Source organism: Lissotriton helveticus, chromosome 7, assembly GCF_964261635.1.
Source record: "Lissotriton helveticus chromosome 7, aLisHel1.1, whole genome shotgun sequence".
NCBI classification, from domain to species: domain Eukaryota; kingdom Metazoa; phylum Chordata; class Amphibia; order Caudata; family Salamandridae; genus Lissotriton; species Lissotriton helveticus.
The window spans coordinates 891,182,859-891,202,926 of record NC_136068.1 but is presented as its reverse complement, the minus strand read 5'-3'; positions in this window follow the sequence as shown (position 1 = coordinate 891,202,926).

Below are 20,068 nucleotides of genomic sequence, written 5' to 3'. Positions count from 1 at the left end.
AGGGTTAAAAAAAAAAAGAAAACACTGAGGTAGACATGAGTAGGCATAAGAACCGTCCAATCTCATAAACAATTCGATTTGTATTTTCATTATCTAGATTCCCTCTATTTTCTGACTGGGGTCCATATGTTTCTACCCAGTTCCCGTGTTTTCTTTCCCTTAAAATCATACAGGCACTCCTCGATATTATGCATTCCTAAAAGCCTAGTTAACCACTGCTGAAATGTGGGTGCTGTAGTATCTTTCCATCCAGCAGAAATTAATAAACGCAATATAGCCACTGATATGAAAACTAGGGCTTCGACCCCACCTTCTGCCTTCAGTTTGCCGTCCGTGCCTACTAAAACGACGGTAGGGGATAGAAAGATGTTTTGTTCTAGCAGCCCCTCCAAAAATAACTGTATCTCACTAATAACCGGTGTTAAATTCGGACAGTTATAAAACATATGGAGCAGATCTGCTGGACCCATATTACACCTAGGGCACCTGTCATTATCTCTTACGCCCCAGGCGAACAATTTTGATGGGGTAAAATACAAGTTAAAAAGGGTCTTATAGTGCTGGGCCCTCAAATTTGAGGACCTAAAAATCTTCTTGTTCAGAACTAGGGCTAAATCTAAATCCACATCTGGGTCACCAATTTTTTGAGCTAGGGTAGTTTCTGTTTTTTCCATATCGTCCTCTAGCTCTTGTAGAAGATTATTATACCCTATTCTAATTTTACTACCTCCCTTTTTCAAATATTCTACAATTGGATTGCTCAACAAAAGAGATAACCTAGGCCTGAATGAGCGAAGTGTTTGAGCAATCTGCCCATATATGAGCCACTGACTGAGTGAGATGACACACCGGCACAGAGTGAGATGAGACACAGGCACAGAGTGAGATGAGACACAGGCACAGAGACTCTTTAAGCTAAGAGATGCAAACTGTGAGCAGACACAGGTGACAGTATTGAAAAATTTGAAAATATAATTCCTTATTTCACACAGACACTCAGTGTGATCCTTGTCTAAAATGAGTGAGATGAGACACAGGCACAGAGTGAGATGAGACACAGGCACAGAGTGAGATGAGACACACAAAGAGAGAAATGACACACACAAAGAGAGAGATGGGGCAGACACAGAGTGAGATGAGACCCAGGCACAGAGTGAGATGAGACACAGGCACAGAGTCAGATGAGACACAGGCACAGAGTCAGATGAGACACGCAAAGAGTGAGATGGTGCAGGCAGAGAGTGAGATTAATAATGAAATTGTACTGCACTGTTGCTGTGACACAGTTGCTGTGCTATAAACTTACTTATGTTGTAAACTAGTGTTTACATGGTTCACTTATTGTAATTGCTATGTAGTATGTTAGTAGTGGTCTATAATATGTTATTTTTTCTTTACCACAGATTGTAATCATCTATAGAAAGATAAAAGAATATGCCAATGAAGGAAAGAAGAAGAAAAAGTTACAAACATGCTTTATTGGCCACGAAAACACAATTAGAAGATTCATCCAAAACACAATCTTCAGTGAAAAAAAAGAATGCTCCTGGTAAGCAAACAAAGGAGTTTTTTAGGAAATTAAGACAATGCAAAAAACATTCGGATGTTGTTTCAAAGAAAAAAAACCATCTGTAAATACAAAGAAAAAACAGAGCTCTCCAAAAAATGCTAGACCTGTAAAAGGAGATGATATTCTCTTTCGTAATAGACAGAGAAATCAATTTATTGACATTCGTAGACAAATGTTTCATAACAGAATTGTTTTAAATGTATTAAAAAATGTAAAGATTTTTAAAAAGAAAACTGCTTTTTACAAGAAAAAAAAAGTATAGTGAAGATTGTGGATCAGGCATTTGAAGTGAAAAACAAATTAAACAGTTTAGTAATCAATAGAATTCGTACACTAGATAAGGTAATCAATGTTTTGAAATCAAGATGTAAGTGGAAAAGAGTAATTAATCGGACTAATTTTTGTGATGTTTTTCTGGAGAAATGAAGCATAGTTCAAGTTGTGAGCCATTTTTTAATGAAGAGAGTTACTTTCAGGATAATGATTTGGTGCATGCAGTTGACACCAGTGGTCGAGCATATGAGGTGAAGGACGGTTGTCCGGTTGAAAAAGAAAAAATTGTGCCTAGAAATGCAGAAGAGGTGTTAGCTGATGAAGTTTTAGGGAGATGTCCTAAGGCTCCAGTGTATACTTGGAATTGTGGTAGTATTTGTAGTGTGCAACAGGATTCAATTGATTTGTTTCTCAATTTCTTACGGACATATAGTAAGAAAAGTCTAAAACAAAAGATGAAGATGTTGCAAGAGTTAGATCTATGCAGAGTGAAAGAAAAAACAGACTTGCATGGGCATTCACTGGCTTGTCTTTCAAGAAAAGTATGTCAGAGTGTTTTTCACCATTTTAGGATGTTAGCAGTGCATCATAATAAAGTGAGGAAATTAGTGAGAAGGTTGTATTACGTAAAAAGTCCAGCACTTAAGCTAAAACAGTTAAACAGTGCTCTTTTGCATGGATCTGATTTAGATGTGAAGACCATTTGTGAAGAAATTGAGTTTTGTTATTTTGGTGAAAGAGAGGGCAGTGCAGAAACTGATAAAGTAATAGAAGGTAATGTGGAAGAGAATGTACAGATTTCAAGTACAGAAAAATTTGACCATGAAATTACAAAGTTTAAGGTCAATTCAAGTGAAAGGCCTAATTTTTCTTGTGTGTGTTGTCGACAAACTCTTTTTAAAAAAAAAGTTTTTAAAGATTTTTATTGATGTTGACAGGATGACGGAAAAAACAAAAAAAACAGAAATCGATAGACATTCATAAGACATTCATGAGTAATTACAAAAAGAAAACCAGCTTGATTAAATATGTTATACGCAAATTAGTTATGATATGTGATCGCCATAGTTAGAGTTACTGTTGTAATTATAATGCATGAAAGTTAAACATTTAAACAATATAAAAATAACGTTCTAATTTTGTTCTATGAAACTACCCCAAATTCTATCAAATTTGGCCAATGATCGTGTTCCCCTAAGGTTAGCTAAAGCCAGTTCCATTGCATGTACCTCTGTTACCAGTATCCACCACTTCCAAACCGTCGGGGGATCTGAATCAATCCAAGCTCTAGCTAGAGTTAACTTGGCACATGAGAAAAGTATAGTCATTAGGGAAGATAGAGGCGATGTGGATAGATTAAGATCTATCAAGACCGAAGCGGCCGTGATGGTGGGACACAGGATGTTTTTTATTCTAAGAACCCTCAGTATGTCGTCCCAAAAGCTCTTGATTTTGGGGCAAGAGTACAGCATATGAACTAAATTAGCTGCCACTGTCGAACATTTAGGACATTTCGTACGACTGCTAAAGGTAGGGTTCGGAGACCATCTAGCTATCCTTTCGGGTGTATAATAGAGCATTCAGGTGGTTCTATATTGTTGTAGCCTAAGGCTAGATGAGCGTACCAGTTGTTCTCTATCTGCTTAGGCGTAACATTTAGATTTAGTTGAGTGCTCCATTTCATGGCCAATTTATCATTGTCATTTATTTTAAATGTGCTAAGTATTCGATAGGATTCGCTAATAATTGATTTATTCTTGTTTGTATAAAAACATGTCCATATATCACATTCCAAGACATTTTGTATCTTTTTTTATTAATCAAGTAATCATGAAATTGCATATATTTATATCTTGCGGTTTCTGGTAGATCATATATTTGTTTGAGCGTGTTAAAATCTAAGAACCCCTGCACGCCATATAGGTCCGCTAAGGTATTAATCCCAGAAGAAGCCCAGCTATAAATGGTGGAATCTGTAAATATAGCTGGGAGACCTGGATTACCCCACAATGGTAATTTTGGGTGGAAAAAGGTTGTTTTGCAGAATTTTAATATATTTTCCTATATTTTAACAATATCTCTAGCAGTCTTGAATCTTACCCTTTTATAGTAATTCGGGTCGTTGATTCTGAACAAAAAAAATAATGAGTCTTGTTTTAACATGAAGTGGTGAAAAAAAAGAGTTTTATCTCCATGCAGTAAAGAGCGTATGCGTGTAATAAACGAGGACCAAAAATATAATTTAAAGTCTGGAACGTTCAGCCCTCCCTTATTTGTATTGTTTTTCAACATTTTTAGCGACCTTCTGGCTTTTTTATAGCCCCAAATGAAGCTACTAAGGATCCCGTCTAAATGTTGGAAGAATTTATTGTTTAATGCCAATGGGATTGATCGGAATAAGTATACAAATTTTGGAAGAACTTTCATTTTGATAAGGTTTATCCTGCTAACCATATTCAAAGGCAATTTGTTCCATTTTTTCAAAATAATAGTAGTCTTTTTAATCAAATCGTTGTAATTTATGTTGTTAATATCTTTTATTTTAGCTGTTAATTTAACCCCTAAATAAGTGGCCTCTTTACATATCTCGGGAATAGGTACGATAGGAGAGTAATTGGCTATAACTTGCGTCTTCTGTTGGTTAAGCTTATAGCCTGACACCTTCCCAAATTCCCCAGCCGCAATATATATACCTTTCAACGCTTTGGCGACATCTGTGGTGTATACTGCAATGTCGTCAGCATAAGCTGTCATTTTCAGTTCTTGTGTGCTGGAGCTAAAAGGAGCAATCAAAATTTGGGAGTGAAGGGCAAGTAAAAAAGGCTCCAGTGAGAGAGCGAATAGGAGGGGAGAAAGAGGGCATCCCTGCCGAGTCCCCCGCTTAATTGGAAATTCTGATGAGGTCAAGCCCCCATAACTAATACAAGCGGTAGGTTTGTCATAGAGCGCTTTTATACCCTTCAAAAAGCTACCCCCAAAACCCATTTTAGACAGCACGCACCAGAGATAGGTCCACCCCACTCGGTCGAAAGCCTTTTCAGCATCTAATAGTATCATGCCGAGTGGGGTGGATTCAGTCTCCGCGATATCAAATGCCGTTATCGCCATATTTACATGTGTTGTTGTATCTCTCCCTGAGATAAAGCCGTGTTGTTGCGGATTTACAATTCTAGGCATGTATGGGGCAAGTCTAAGTGCAATGATCTTGGCGAATATTTTCGCATCAGTGTTTATTAGAGAGATGGGTCGATATGACCCTCTCTCCTCTTTAGGTTTACCTTTTTTTAAAAAAAAGATTATTTTTGTCCGATTCCAGGATTTAGGGGCTGTTCCACTTATTCCGATCGATTGGATTACTTCTAGAAAAAGCTGTTCTAGTTCTGGTCTACAGATTTTATACAATTCCAAAGGTATCGTATCATCCCCTGCCACCTTTCCCAATGGTAAGGAGTTGATAGCCTGCTGTAGTTCAATCAATTGTATGTCGTTAGACAATGCATCCAAGCCTATTATGTTCCCTGTATTTACTGGGTGGTCGTTCACATATTCCTTAATTTGGTCTAAATTTACAGGACTATCCGGGGTATATAAGTTTTCGTAATATTCCGCGAATTGATCTAATATATCTTGTGGTTGGCTATATGGTTTGTTCCCCTGCCCTCGAATGTTAGAGATTAAGGGGTCGGCTCTTTTTTCCGCCACCTTATAGGCTAAAATTCTACCGATCTTGTCTCCATCCTCATATTGAGCAAATTTAAATTTGTGAATCCTTGCACTATTTTTCCGAACAAGATTAGATTTTGTGTCGTTTTTCAGTGCGTTAAGTTTTATATTAATTTCCATTGCCGATGGAGAATTGAGCTGTAAGGCTTTGACTAGTAAGTCTTCTTGTTTGGTGATGTTCTCTAATAGTGTAATCTTATGTTGCTTCTGTTCTGCATTTTGCCTAAAGACATACGCTTGAGTAAAGCCCCTGATGCTTGCCTTACAAGAATCCCATACCATGCAATACCCGGTTGAATTCCTATTGATGTTTATAAATTTGTTTAAATGAGTTTTAAGTTGTGCCACGTAAATAGTGTCTGAAATTAAATATCTAGGAAAGGAGAATGGCCTAGGTGGTATCCTAGTGTTTTGTGTATCAAATATCATTATTAGTGCGTTATGGTCGATGTTGTCGACAAACTCATTATAAGAATCAGACTAGGTTAGTTGATTTATATGTAAAAAGTTAAATGGAAAATAATAATGAGTGGAAGGATTTAGCAACTTATTTGTTGGTAGAAAATTGTTTTGATTTGGGGTCTGATCAACGTATTTGTAAATATTGTTATAATAAATTAAATGAAAACAGAATGCCTGCTAGAGCTGTTCATAATAATCTGGAGTTGGTAGACATTCCTTCTGAATTGATGGATTTAAATACCTATGAGTCTATTCTGATTTAATGTGTGCATCCTTTTCAGGCTATTGTTCGCATGGAGCCTAAGACAGGGAAATTGCCTCCTTCAGATTTACAGAGAGGATTAAAGGGAAGAGTTGTTTATTTGCCTTTAGATTTTAAGTAAAATATTGATACAATTGGTGAAGAAAAAGTAGAAGAGGAACGAACCTCTGGTTATTCTAGTTAATGGTGTTCCGACAAAGAGTAAGAAAATCTGGCAAGAATTAGTGGATGTTAGGAAAGTCAAAAAGGCAACGTTGTATTTGGTAAAAAACAATCACTTCTACAAAAATGTATATGTTGGAGAAGAGGAAACAACTGTAGAAGAGGACAGTCATTTCTCAGCTGGCCAAATTGAAAAAGTTGATGTCTCTAGAAGTGAAGAAATTTATGAACATTATAGTGTTCATACTTTGCATTCCAAAGAAGTAATGGGGAATGCTAATGACTTGTTTCAAATGAAAAAGCTAAAGGAAGTCCCATAAGTGTTTGGGAAGAAAGTTTGGAAGCTCGTTGCTTTCCTCAGTTATTTCCAATAGGTCAAGGTGGACAATATGACGACCGACCTGTTCAAATTCCTGTATCTGAATACCGGACTTTAAGATTATATGCAGAAGATCCAAGGTTTCGACAATGCATTCCATATTTGTTTCATCTACTGTTTGAGAGTGACTTGTCTGGACTTTCATATGCAGTGAACCATATACTGAAAAGTAGAGTACATCTGCAAAATGTTTCGGCAAGGGACTTTATGGATAAAGTCAAACTGCAAGACAGTATTTTGGAATCTCACCTAATTAATCTCATGGCATGTCAGCGTGGTACTAATGAGTATTGGCACTGTCGTCATGGGGAATTGAAATGTATGCTAAGAAACTTAGGAACTCCTACATGGTTCCTCACTCTTAGCAGTGCTGAGTATGCTTGGAAGACTTACTTCAATTTCTACGAGAGGCAAATGCAAACATTGAAAATATTGAATACAAGACACCTGGAGAACTGTGCTCTTTGGATCCAGTTAATGTATGCAGGTATTTCAATCATAGGTTTGAAGCTATGATGTCTTTTATCACAAACAAAAAAAAGAGGTTTTGGATTTCTTTTGGAAGAAGGAGTATTAAGCAAGAGGTGCTTCTCACATAAATATGCTGCTATGCATCAAAGATGCACCCAAATTTGGAACAGATTCGGATTATACAGTGATGAGTTTCATTGAACAGTATTCTACATGTGCTGTTACGAAAAGTACAGAAGAAAACAATTTAAGACATCAAGTTTTACGCTTTCAAACCCATCGTTGTGGAAAATACTGTCGTCGAAAGTTCAAATCCAAGGACAAGTTCTACACAAAATGTCGTTTTGCATTTCCACGTCCAGTAACATCGAAAGGTAGAGTGAACAATTTTATGTCATCTTTACGACATACTGTGACAAGAAAATCACCAAAAAATACATACAACTTAAAAAGAAATGAAGACTCCAAATACATAAATGACTACAACCCAGTCATTTTGTCCATGTGGAATGCTAACATGGATATTCAATATGTTGCTGACAACTCTATTGCTGTGGCTCGATATGTGACGTCTTACATCACAAAATCAGAAAAGACAGAATTGAAGGAAATGTGGCAGGAGATTTCACATGAAAAGAGCCTAAGTAAGAAATTGTACAGTTACAGTCTGAAGATGTTATCGCATCGAGAAATTGGAGCATATGAATGTTCTGATCGGTTATCATCAGCAAGTCTATATGCAAAATCTAGAACAATCATTTGGGTGAGTCTAGGTCTTGCTGCAACACGAAACCGAGTTTTGAAATCTGTACAAGAAATCGAGTATTTGGCGGAGAAAGAACCAAACAGTACAGATATTTTGAAGACAAACATGTTAGATACATACTATCCAAATAGAAGTAGTCATCTTGAGAACGTTTGTCTCTATGAAGTTCTGCAAACTTATACTTTTAAGAGGAACATCAGAGAAGATATCAATAAAGGAGTATATGCTGTAATTGGATGTGAAGGATGTCTGGTGAAACAAAGAAATGGCCATTTGATTAATCATCGAAAATTGAGTTGCGAATCTCCTGACAAAAGGGAATTTTACTACTTAGCTCTTTTGCAACTCTTTAAGCCATGGCGTACAGAAGAGGAACTACTTTTCTCAGTTATGAAGATTCCTTCAATGCAACCAAGGATACCATAGAATGTACTGTTTTTTCAAATTATCTTCAAATGTTGAACGAGGAAATACAGCAAGAAGCTATAATTGCAGCAGAGATTGCTAGAGACAGTTCTCAAGACAGTCAGAATTCTGCTTCATTGAGTCAGGATCCACTAGGAGGACCAATTATCCAAAATGAAGCTGCCACTGCCATTGATGAAGTGGAAAGAGCCATGGAACAAGCTCAGGAGGATGACGTTAACTTAGAAGATTTGGAAAAAGAACTAAACGTTGAGCAGAAACAAATATATGATGAAGTCACAAAACAGATTGAGCATGGTTTATGTCATGAGAAAAAAGAGTGCTCATGTACGTCATTTATGCCTGTCTGACTGTACGTGAGTGGAGAAGCAGGAACTGGAAAAAGTTTTCTGATTAAAGCAATTGCAACTTATCTGCAGAAAAGAACGGAGTCATCGCTGTCTTGTGTTGTTACCGCTCCAACTGGGTTGGCAGCACATAACATTAAAGGGATTACTTTACATCGTTTATTGATGCTGCCAGTAGAGCATGATAATAAATTACAATACCACAAGCTATCTGGAGAAGCTTGTTGTGAAGTTTCCAGAGTCCTGAAGAAAATGAAACTTCTTATCATTGATGAGGTAAGCATGGTATCAAATGTAATCCTTGCTTTTGTGCCTTTAAGAATGCAAGAAATTCTTAAAACAGAGTATGATGTGTTATTTGGAGGCAAACACATCATTGTTTTTGGAGTTCTACTGCAGCTAACTCCAGTGAAAGGACAACCAGTGTTTAAAATGCTTACGCATGAAGATACAAGGAAGTGCCTAGGAAGCATTGGAAATGTTAACATATGGTTAAATATCAAATATGCAGAACTGCTTCAAAATATGCAACAGGCAAAGGATGAAGAATATACAAAATATTCTACAAGATGTAAGAATTGGAAAAGTAAGTGAGCATGGCAAAGAAGCTTTAGATGCACGATTAATTTCAAATTTGTTTCCAAATGAAAATATTCTCCCAGAGAATATTTTTAAGAAAATTCCTGAAAACAAATCTGTGATATGCTTGATGCCAACTCTGCAAGAATGTTCAATCTTCAACAACAAAATGTTAAAGTTGAAATCAAAATTGGATTCTTTAGAGAAGACAATAACTAAAACTGCTGGTTTGGAAAAGACTCTGTATGCATGTTTAAATTGTCGTATAATTTTATGACGGAATTTACATGTGGAAAGAGGTTTAGTAAATGGAGCAATGGGCCATGTTGTTGATTTTGTGAATTACCGAAATAGAGATGGAATTGAATTTTTAAAAATTAAATTTGATGGAATTGAAGAAGTACAACAAATCAGTCGTTGTTCTGCTCGATTTTTGCTTGTGAAAGATTTATATGTCCGCTGAAAACAGTTTCCTGTTTCTTTGGCATATGCGGTGACTATTCATAAATCTCAAGGTTTAAGTGTAGATAGTGCTTTGGTGAATATTGGAAGTTCTGTGTTCAAGGAGGGTATGGCATATGTTGCTTTATTTCGAGTCAGAACTTTATCTGTATTGTACTTGATTGATTTTGATGAGACAAAGATTAATTCAGATCTAAATTGTGTAAAAGAATATAATAGGTTAAGAAGAGAGTATGCTCCAAATTTACCTCAATATCCTCTATTTGAAAAGCGTGTGGTAGGCCGAAAAAGAAGAAATGAGAAAAATTGTAGTGAAGTTGTAGAAAAAGCAGAAAGGAAAAGGATTCAGTTAAAGATGTTGTTGGATTTCAGTTTGAAAACAGTTCTGGTGTCAACTGCTATGCTAATGTAGTGGTTAATGTTGTTTTTTTCTTCCAACTTTACAAGAACACATTGTTGAAAATCGGGATCAAAGATTTTGTTGTTTGTTGAATTCTGTGTTTGAGAAATGTAGCAGTGATAGAACAAAAATAGAAAGTGTTTCTGAAATTGGACATGTTTTAGACATATGTTCTGGTCTAAATCAATTTTCACAAAATATTCAGCAAGATTGTCAGGAATTTCTTATGTATATGCTTGTTGTATTGCAAGATGAAGGTATAGATGTAGAAAATCTTTTTTGCCTTTCTTATAAATGGCAGCATAACTGCGACAATTGTTCCTTTTCAAGTACTACTACAATAGACACTGAAAGACTTATATATTTGACTTTACCAGACCGCAAATCAGTGTCTTTTAATAATCTAGTTAGAGAAGCAAATCAAAACATGGTCTGTACTCAATGTAAATCTGCAATGCTATCAACATTATTTATACAAAGATATGGACACTATGTAATTTTAATGTTCCAACGATGTAGACCTGATGGAACTAAATTGACAACTTTAATTAAGAATTTTGTGGCTTCTCAATTATCAATTTCAGGAAGAACCTTTGCAACTGCAGCAATTATTTACCATGATGGTCCTTCGACAACATCAGGACATTACACAGCTTATTTAAAATGTCAAAAAGGCTGGACTAATTGTAATGATACTCAATTGACTTTCAAACAACGTTTGCCTTCTGACTTACAAAATTCTTACCTAGTGTTCTTACAACCGAAATTTTAGGAAAAGTAATTGGCCTATGAAGATTGGAGCAGTTAATAAAACTGAGGGGCATATTACCAACAACTAGCAATAATTATCGCTACGTTGGCTTAGCGGCAATAATTTTATCGCCGTGTAGCGACAATTTTTATCGCTTAGGAGCCTTGATATTATCAAGGCTCCTAAGCGATAAAAATCGGCCGAAATGCATGAATATCGCTGAAAAGTCAGCGATATTCATGCATTACCGGACAAATGCTCTTAGCAATGTTATCCACCTCCCATTGGATAACATGGCTAAGAACTGCTCAGGGCAGGTGTTAGCTTTTGGAGATATTCGCGCTTAGCGCGAATCTCTCAAAAAGTTGGTAATAGGAGATAGCGATGTTAGCGACTGTTTCCAGTCGCTAACATCTTGGCGCGCACACTTTGCATGTCATTAGTGATAAATTTCTCTGATATGCAAAGCGGGGCCCAAGATGGTCGCTATCTCCTACTAGCTGTCACTAACTGGTGTTAGCGACAGCTAGGTAATAGGGAGATAATTTTATGTCCGCTTTCTTGGCTTTTAAAGCCAAAAAAGCGGAGATAAATCCCTTGATAATATGCCCCTTGGTTTGCTGTTCAAAATTACTTTGTGAGTGAGAGTGATCAAGATAATAAAAAACTTGTAGTTGTCATAGAGGTAGTGTAAGTGTATCACATAGTGAGTGATATCAGTATTATAGGAAATGTTGATCATGACTGAGCCACAGCTGGAAATGTAACTATTGTTACATGATGTAAAAGATGTTCGAGCTTTTCTTTCAGAAACTCGGGTAAATGGAAGTTTAACAGTACTATTGAGTAATTTCCAAAGAAAAGGACTTTCCATATACCATTTGGCCACGTGGAAAAGTAAGTGGATCCGAAATGAGTTAAGATATGTTTTTTCTAAGTTTTACATTATTTATTGAAACGTTGTATGGGTTTTTTAAACACAATCTTTATGATTGTGTTTTTTTTTGCCCGCTGTCATATGATGAGTAGTATTGAACTCACTGTTTTAAGTAAAATTCAATATATTCTGAGAACAACAAAAATAAACCATATAACATGTTGTACAAGTTATTTTGTATTTTGTATTATGAAATATATATTATACTCCCCTTGTCTCACGCTCACTCACCTTTTTCCACCCTCTATCACCCCTCTTAACTCACCCTCACTGCCCTTCTCTCACCCTCCCTCACCCCCGTTCCCTTACTCCACTTCCCTCACTACCCCTCATTCCCCATTCCTTCACTGCCCTTTCCCTCTCTCCCCTCCACCAGTTTCCAGCTCTCAGTCACTCTACTTCACTCCCCTTCCCCTTCTTTCCTTCCTTTGCACCCTCAGTAATTCCCCTTCCCTTACTCACCTTACTCCACTTCACTCACTCCTTCTCTCACTCCCACTGTCCTCTCACATCCTCACTCCCCTTCCCTCACTCTCTCACTTTTAGCCTCACTTTCTCCATCCTCTCACGCTCTCACTCCTCTTCTGTCACGCTCACTTCCTTCAACTCACGCTCGCTCCCTCATTTACCTTTCTATGCTCCCTCACTTAGTCCCCTTCTCTTACTCCTTCCTTCACTACCTCTATGTCCTCACTCCCTCACTCCCCTTGTCTTAAGCTCACTCGCCTTTATCCACCTTCTATCACTCCTCTTTCCTCAACCTCACTGCCCTTCTCTCACCCTCCCTCACCCCCGTTTCCTTACTCCACTTCCCTCACTTATCCTCATTCCCCATCCTTAACTGCCCTTCCCCTCACTCTACTCCCGCAGTCACCTTTTCACAGTCCCTCTGCTTCACTCCCCTTCCCCTTCTTTCCTTCCGTTGCTCCCTCAGTCATTCTCCTTCCCTTACTCAACTTACTCCACTTTACTCACTCCTTCTCTCACTCCCTCTGTCCTCTCACTTCCTCACTCCTCTTCCCTCACTCCCTCGCTGTTACCCTCACTCCCGCTGTCCCCTCACTCTCTCACACCTCTTTACTCACCCTTACTCACCTTCCATCCCTCATTGTCGTGAATGCACCCTCACTCCCCTTTCCCTGTCACTCACTCCCCTTTCCTTACTCCCCTTTCCTCCTTTAGTTTTGATAACTCACATTCCTTTAGTATCTTACTCACCTTCAGTTCATTTCTCTCTCCCTCTCTTCCTCTCTGTCACTGAATCTATCTGCTTCATTATCCTCTTAGTAATTTGCTCTCCCTCTATTTCTTTTTCCCTCTCTCTGTCCTTCACCATTCCTTTGTTTCCCTTTCTGTGTCCTTCACTCCTACTTTATCTCTTAGTACCCTTTTATGACTTTGAATATCCTGCCTTGTCTCTTGTATTTTGAAATATATATTATAAATATTATAACTTACTTTTTTTTCTCTTCCACAGATAATAAATTTAGTAAAAATATGTAATTAAGTTTACATTACTTATAAGGTAAGTTTGACAAACAAAATTTACTTTCTCATCACTCTTTTCCTTAACCTCACTACTCTTCTCTGACCCACCCAAACCCCGTTCCCTTACTCCGCTTCCCTCACTTATTCTCATTCCCCATGTTTACTCCCCTTTCCATCACTCCCCTCCCACACTCACCTTCTTTCAGACCCCCTGCTTTACTTCCCTTCCCCTCTCTTCCCTTCCTTCGCTCCTTCACTCATTCCCCTTCCCTTACTCACCTTACTCCATTTCACTTACTCCTTCTCTCACTCCCTCTGTCCTCTCACTTCCCCACTCCCCTTCCTTCACTCCCTCTCTCTTAGCCTTACTCTCTCCGTCCTTTCACTCTCTCACTCCTCTTCCGTCACGCTCACTCCCTATAACTCCCCACACTCCCTCACTTACCTTTCTTTGCTCCCTTACTCAGTCCCCTTCTCTCACTCTTTCCTTCACTCTCTCTGTCTCCTCACTCCCTCACTCCCCTTGTCTCACGCTCACTTGCCTTTATCCACCCTCTATCACCACTATTTCCTCAACCTCACTGCTCTTCTCTTACCCTTCCTCACCCTGTTCCCTTACTCCGCTTTCCTCACTTATCCTCATTCCCCATGTTCACTCCCCTTCCCCTAACTCACCTCCCACACTCACCTTCTTTCAGTCCCCCTGCTTCACTTCCCTTCCCCTCTCTTCCCTTTCTTCGCTCCCTCACTCATTTTCCTTTCCTCTCTCACCGTACTCCACTTTACTCACTCCTTGAGAATATGTAAAGAATATAGCTCTTTTTGGAGAATTGGAGGTAGTTCTAAAAAGAACTGTTTTTTTTCTTCTTTTTTATTTTTTATTTTATTTTTTTACTTTTTCCGAATAATTAATTTTTTAAAAACTTTTTTCAGAGCAAAAACAAAACTACGGAATGCCAAACTGCTCAACAGGAGCAAAAAAAGGGGAAAAATTAGTGCCGGGTGGAGCAGCGGTGTTCCTCCTTTCTGTGAACAACAAGTTTGACGCTCTTCTCCCCGTAGCAAACGAGTTCATCGCAGTCCTTGCAGAGAAATTTCAGACCTGCAAAGACCGGCTGCATGTTTGAAACTAGTCTTTCAGGTCTTCCGGAAGGTGTTGCTCCTCCGGTGGAGGTGCTGCCGCCATCTCTTCGGGGATTGCGTGCCAGGTCCCTGACACTCTCCCTCGAAAAGTTATTGGGGTGCCTCCTCTCCACATGTCTGATTAAAGTGGCGTTGCCAAAACTGTACTTCTTTGTTGGGTCACCACGTGACAAGGTAGTGCCGCAGATTTTGCAGCACACCTTCGCCGCATTCACCTTCTTCTCACCTTCAGGGAAGGTAAAAAATTTCCAAATGAAGTGCTCTTTTACTTTGCGCCGAGGAGGGTCCTCTGGCACAAACTCTTCATCTGAGTCACTGGAGGTTGGTTGTCTTCCAGCCTTTGTAATGAAAAAAAAAGATGCTGCAGATGATCCAAGGAACACCTCTTGCTCTCTCCAAGTTCAAAGTGGTAATGAGGGAAATGGGTGGGGGCTTTCAATATTTGGGAAAAAAACTGTTATGAAGCAATGAAAAGTGTTGTTTTAAGGTCACATGGCTTGACGCGCTTACGCTACACGCTCCGGAGTGCTTCTGGGTGCGTTTATGCGGCACGTACTTAGGCGCTTACAGAGGCGCTTCCGGGGGCGCTTACGCGGCGCGTCACAATGACGTTTTACTTGATTTTCGGAAATGTGTTTAGAGTCAAAATACGTTTTTAAAAAATAAAAAATACTACTTTTATGAGTATGCTACTGAATGTCTTGCATTATTATTTACTTTAAATACATGATTATATTTTTTTTCGCAAGCGGGAATAGCGCTCCCGCTATGTGTACAGGTGCGTTTACGGGTGCGCGTACCCTGAGTACTCCAGGGTAAAAAGATTAAAAACACAGAAAAAATACATTGAAACATTATCGTTAGAAAAATATACATTATTTAAATAATTTTATAAAAATTATAATAATTAATAGCTATAAAAAATAGCTATTAAAAAAACTTAATAATTCACTTCAAAAACCGTAGGTTACAAACTCGATATAGTTAGGAATTAGCTTTTAAAAAACCTTTAAAATTCACTGAATAAACCACAGGTTTAACACTCGTTATAGTTAGGAATTAGCATTTAAAAAATCTTTGAAATTCACTGAAAAAACCATAGGTTTTACACCAGTTATAGTTAGCTGGACATTTCACTCATACAAAGCCATTGAAATTCCCACGTTATAGTTAGTTGGACTCACTATAACTTGCGCCCCGCAATCCACTGCTGATGATGTCACATATTACATCATTCATGACATGGTCAGTGACATCACTGATGACATCACTGATGACATCTCAAATGACATCACTGATGACATCACTGATGACATCTCAAATGACATCACTGATGACATCATCCATGTGATAATATAATGCACCTCCTCACACTCTAATCTAACCTTTGATACACCCAGTGTTAAATAGAAACTAACATTCTTGAAACCATTGACACACCAATACCAGTTACCACATACGCACTCACTGATTCCTAGGTCTACACACACATCCACTCATTCACCCATAGAATCACTCATACATACAGTCACTCATCAATACAACACTATCATATGCACTCATACACCTATACAGACACTCACACACTGCCACTCACCCATGGAGTTACTCACACACCTAGTCAGTCATGCAAAGAATCAATCACACTCCCATTTCCTCATCTATACAGTTATACAGACAACACCTCAATTATACAAACATATACTAACACATACTTACTCTCTTATACAATCACTGATACAAGTACACATTGATCTATACAGCCACTCACACAATCACTGGCTCTCATGTATAGTCATTTATATATGCCAACTCTCCCATGCACTGTGTTTTATATATGTACTTACTTGGACATGTAGCACTGAGATATCCATTCACTCACCAACACAGCCATGTACACAGTCAACCACCCATACAGCTGTTTACTCATGCACTCTTGAACCTATACACCTAGTGAATCAACTGCTCACACATCTATGCACAGAGTCACACACCTCCCAGCCACCCACAAACACACTCAGCCTCACATACAAATACTTGGGCAACGAATCAATAACCCATATAGCCACTCATACATCTATTGATCAACACATGCAGCAGCTTACACAACAACAGACATACTGATGCACACATTCAGACAGTTTAGTTACTAACCCATGCATTCAGTAAGACACATTTAATCACTCACTCATACAGTCAGTCACGCACCTACTAAATCCTTCAACCAGACACTTATACACCCACTCATTCTTGAATATGTAAAACATATTTAAACTTTACAGAAACACACAGTCACTGGATGATGTCATCAGTGATGTCATCAGTGATGTCATTTGAGATGTCATCAGTGATGTCACTGACCATGTCATGAATGATGTAATATGTGACATCATCAGCAGTGGATTGCGGGGGTGCGAGTTATAGTGAGTCAAACTAACTATAGCGTGGGAATTTCAATGGTTTTGTATGAGTGAAATGTCCAGCTAACTATAACTGGTGTAAACCCTATGGTTTTTTCAGTGATATATACATATACACATACATATATGCCACGCTCGCACTATTGGTGTACTGAATAAAGCACTTTTTTGGTAAAAAAAACCTGTGGGCTCTCGCTCCGGTGCCGTAGAACTCTCATCGAGTGGAGGTGTGGAGTTGTGTTTAAGATTTGAAGAAATATATATTTAAAAAAAATAAATAAATAAATATATATATATATATATATATATATATATATATATATATATATATATGCAAAAAAGAAGGAGAGCACTTTGGGTAGTTCTCAAGTTTACGTGGAAAGCAGCTCCTGTTAGAGCACTCTCAACACCAGCGACACTCTAGATCTGCTCACCTCAAATGTCTGTTTTTCTATCAAAGTTTTTAAGCATAGGATTACCACAGTGCTATCCACGCCGAGATAGAAAAGGACAAAGTCTTTTGCCATTTATACAGCAAAGTCTTTAAGCATAGGACTAGTACAGTGCTGTCCTTGCCGAGCTGTAAAATGACAAAAGCCATTCATCACTCCAGGCACAATATTATAGCTTTGAATTGGTAAAATAACAACTTAAGCCAACCTGAAATGAGTAAAAGCAACCCCTGACTCAGTGCTTTGCTCTAATTAGAGCTCTTCGGAGAGGTATAGCTTTGTCCAGACACAAGGGAGCACCCAGTATTAAGTCAAAACAAAACCCTTTCAGGCAGTGACGCATAAATTATGCAAAAAAGAAGGAGAGAACTCTGGATAGTTCTCAAGTTTAGGTGGAAAGCAGCTCCTTTTAGAGCACTTTCAACACCAGCGACACTCTAGATCTGCTCACCTCAAATGTCTGTTTTTCTATCAAAGTTTTAAGCATAGGATTAGCACAGTGCTATCCACGCCGAGATAGAAAAGGACAAAATCTTTTGCCATTTATACAGCAGTCTTTAAGCATAGGACTAGTACAGTGCTGTCTTTGCCGAGCTGTAAAATGACAAAAGCCATTGTACAAAAAACGTATATTATTTTTAAATATATTTTCGCGAAGTCAGGTGCATGCGTCGTGAGTGCAGAGAACCAGGTCAGCAGAGCTGCTGTAGAGCCAGAGAAACCAGGTCAGCAGAGCCCATTGTAGAGCCAGAGAACCAGGTCAGCAGAGCTGCTCTAGAGCTTAAGAAGCAGGTCAGCAGAGCTGCTCTAGAACCAGAGACCCAGCTCAGCATAGCTGCTCTAGAGCCAGATTCCCAGATCAGCAGAGCTGCTCTAGAGGCCGAGAACCAGGTCGGCAGAGCTGCTGTAGAGCCAGAGAAACTAGGTTAGTAGAGCTGCTTTAGAGCCATAGAACGAGGTCAGCAGAGCTGCTCTAGAGGCAGAGAACCAGATCAGCAGAACTGCTTTAGAGCCAGAGAATCAGGTCAGCAGATCTCTTTAGAGGGAGAGAACCAGGTCAGCAGAGCTGCTTTAGAGCCAGACAACCAGGTCAGCAGAGCTGCTCTAGAGCCAGAGAAACCAGGTCAGCAGAGCTGCTTTAGAGGGAGAGAACCAAGTCAGCAGAGCTGCTTTAGAGCCCAAGAACCAGGTCAGCAGAGCTGCTCTAGAGGCAGAGAACCAGGTCAGCAGAGCTGCTTCAGAGCCAGAGAACCAGGTCAGCAGAGCTGCTCTAGAGACAGAGAAAGCAGTTCAGCAGAGCTGGTGTAGAGGGAGAGAACCAAGACAGCAGAGCTGCTTTGGAGCCAGAGAACGAGGTCAGCAGAGCTGCTCTAGAGCCAGAGTACCGGGTCAGCAGAGCTGCTTTAGATCCATAGAACCAGGTTAGCAGAGCTGCTCTAGAGGCAGAGAACCAGGTCAGCAGAGCTTATTTAGAGGGAGAGAACCAGGTCAGCAGATCCGCTTTAGAGCCAGAGAACCAGACCAGCAGACCTGCTTTAGAGCCATATAACCAGTTCAGCAGATCTGCTTTAGAACCAGAGAACCTGGTCAGCAGAGCTGCTCTAGAACCTAAGAACCAGGTCAGCAAAGCTGCTCTAGAGCCAGAGAACCAGGTCAGCAGAGCTGCTGTAGAGCCGGAGAAACCAGGTCAGTAGAGCTGCTTTAGAGCGAGAGAACCAGGTCAGCAGAGCTGCTTTAGAGTGAGAGAACCAGGTCAGCAGATCTGCTTTAGAGCCAAGGGACCAGGTCAGCAGAGCTGTTGTAGAGTCATAGAACCAGACCAGCAGAGCTGCTCTACAGCCTAAGAAGTAGGTCTGCAGAGCTGCTCTAGAGGCAGAGAACCAGGTCAGCAGAGCTGCTGTAGAGCCGCGGAAACCAGGTCAGCAGAGCTGCTTTAGAGGGAGAGAACCAGGTCAGCAGAGCTGCTTTAGATCCAGAGAACCAGGTCTGCGGAGCTGCTCCAGAGCCAGAGAACCAAGTCAGCAGAGCTGCTTTAGAGCCATAGAACCAGGTCAGCAGAGCTGCTTTAGAGCCAGAGAACCAAGTCAGCAGAGCTGCTCTAGAGCCAGAGAACCAGGTCAGCAGAGCTGTTGTAGAGCCAGAGAACCAGATCAGCAGAGCTGCTCTGTAGCCTAAGAACTAGTTCGGCAGAACTGCTCTAGAGCCAGAGAACCAGGTGCAGACCTGCTGTAGAGCTAGAGAAACCAGGTCAGCAGAGCTGCTTTAGAGGGAGAGAACCAGGTCATCAGAGCTGCTTTAGAGCCAGAGAACCAGGTCAACAGAGCTGCTTTAGAGCCAGAGAACCAGGACAGCAGAGATGCTTTAGAGTCAGAGAGCCAGGTCAGCAGAACTGTTCTAGCTGACATTGAATGACTGACACTGACTGACACTGATTGATTTACACTGACTGACACTGATTGACTGACACTGACTGAATAACACTGATTGACTAACACTGACTGACTGACTGACACTGACTGACAATGATTGACTGACACTGACTGACACTGATTCGCTGACACTGACTGACGCTGATTGACTAAGTATGAGTACATT